Source organism: Curcuma longa, chromosome 13, assembly GCF_044706935.1.
Source record: "Curcuma longa cultivar G26 ecotype Majalengka, Jawa Barat chromosome 13, ITB_CL_G26_1.1, whole genome shotgun sequence".
Lineage (NCBI taxonomy): Eukaryota > Viridiplantae > Streptophyta > Magnoliopsida > Zingiberales > Zingiberaceae > Curcuma > Curcuma longa.
The window spans coordinates 9,687,271-9,689,839 of NC_133873.1; positions in this window are offsets into that span (position 1 = coordinate 9,687,271).

Sequence of the window (2,569 nt, forward strand, 5' to 3'; positions counted from 1 at the left end):
ATGTTCCCCTTGAACATATAGCTTAAGTCCATCAATAATAACTCATTCCACTAGAGAGTTATTATTGCACTACCGCACCAATCCCATATTATAATATGAGCTCCTTCTTACTATAAGTATATTAATCTCCCTGTGTTTAAGATATCGTATGTCCGTTAATTAAATGAGTTACTGACAACTCGAATTTAATTAACTTCTAATCCAAGAGTAGTACCACTCAACCTTATTATCATGCGGACAAAGTCCACCTGCAGGGTTTACATGATAATCCTTATGAGCTCCTCAAGGGGACATCATCAGCTTATATTTATGACACAGATTCCTTCTATAATTAACAACACACCATGTACATAATACTACTTCCCAACTCATCGGACCTTTTGATCTATCGCTTTAAATCTCACCCTTTGATGAATCAAAGAAGTACATACTAAGTACATGTGTTTGTTATTATATCGGGATTAAGAGCATGTACATCTATAGTAACAGAGGTTTAGTTCGATTATATAGTCAGTATAAATCAATCAATCCTCAGATGGTCCCTCAATCAATGAGTATACTAGTGTAATTCTATAGTCAAGACAGACTAAGACCAAATTACACTACAATCAGTCCAATGGTTTGTCCAATCCATCTTGGTTGTGAACATTGTTTATAATCTATAAGGAACTGATAATATGGTCTTTTGTGTGTGACTCCACACACCATGTTTATCTACAATATAGATTAAATGGACACTTGCATAAAAATTAAATGCAAACTTTGACCAAAAGTAATTCTCATTTCAAAATGTTTATTTACATAGATAGCTAGGATTCTTGTATACATCCCAACAATTTGTGTGTGACCCAATAGGTTCTTGTAACGTTAGCAATGTTTCTAAAACTCATTCTAGAAACATAAGCAATGAGTGGCATCTATCAATGCATCATTGCTACCCAAGTTAAGAATGTCGAGATCCGACATAACCTCCGTGACTATAATAATGTATGATCATGTTCTTCTATCCTCGATATCTAGATTGATCAATGAGGTATAGACCGTGTCATCCTCTTATCAATCTTTATGTTTCTTGATCCCCAAGTAGACTCACTCAAACAAATGAGCTCAATATCTCATATTGACTCATTTTAGCATGGCCATGCATTTCGTGGTCCTACTCTATTAAAAGGCCATAAGATATCACTCCCGTTATATAGGAGGGATAGATCCCATCTACATCACTCACATCCCTTCGCATAATTTGTTACATACCTAGTGATCACTTTATAGTCTACCATGTTACGGGTGACGTTTGACAATACCCAAAGTACATAACTCCTTATGTATGGAACTGTAGTGACTTCAGGCCTAAGGACTATTCATACCAATAGTCACATGAGAAAGTTTATGACACCCATATAACGATCCATGAAACTTTCTCATGGCAGGTCAATTTAGTATACATTCTTTAATGTATACCCATGTGTCAACTCGATATCTCATATCCATGACTTGTGAGATCAAGTCATCTAGTTGACTTACATGCTAGTCTCAGCGCATTATATCGTCCCTGAATATTAATACATGACTAAGGACCTTTTGTATCAGATCCAATTATTAATACAGGCATGATTTTTTGGTTATTATGCTTACTTTGTATTTGTGTCAAATAACTAAGTATAATAATATCCTTGGGTAGCTAGTTCTAATCTATATCATATCGATTGTTTGAATCAATAGTGAGATGATATAGAGAACACTACTCTTAATCATTCATAGTCATGTATTAATATTCAGGGACGATATTAATGCGCTGATACTTAGCATGTAGGTCAACTACATCACCTTGATCTCACAAGTCATGGATATGAGATATCGAGTTGACACATGGGTATACATTAAAGAATGTATACTAAATTGACCTGCCATGAGAAAGTTTCATGGATCGTTATATGGGTGTCATAAACTTTCTCATGTGACTATTGGTATGAATAGTCCTTAGGCCTGAAGTCACTACAGTTCCTTACAAAAGGAGTTATGTACTTTGGTATCGTCAAACGTCACCCGTAACATGGTGGACTATAAAAGCGATCACTAGGTATGTAACAAATTATGCGAAGAGATGTGAGTGATGTAGATGGGATCTATCCCTCCTATATAACGGGAGTGATATCTTATGGCCTCTTAATAGAGTAGGACCACGAAATGCATGGCCATGCTGATGAGTCAATATGAGATGTTGAGCTCATTTATTTGAGTGAGTCTACTTGGGGATCAAGAAACATAAAGATTGATAAGAGGATGACACGATCTATACCTCATTGATCAATCTAGATATCGAAGATAGAAGAACATGATCATACATTATTATAGTCACGAAGGTTATGTCGGATCTCGACATTCTTGTAACTTGGGTAGCAATGATGCATTGATAGATGCCACTCATTGCTTATGTTTCTAGAATGAGTTTTAGAAACATTGCTAACGTTACAAGAACCTATTGGGTCACACACAAATTGTTGGGATGTATACAAGAATCCTAGCTATCTATGTAAATAAACATTCTGAAATGAGAATTACTTTTGGT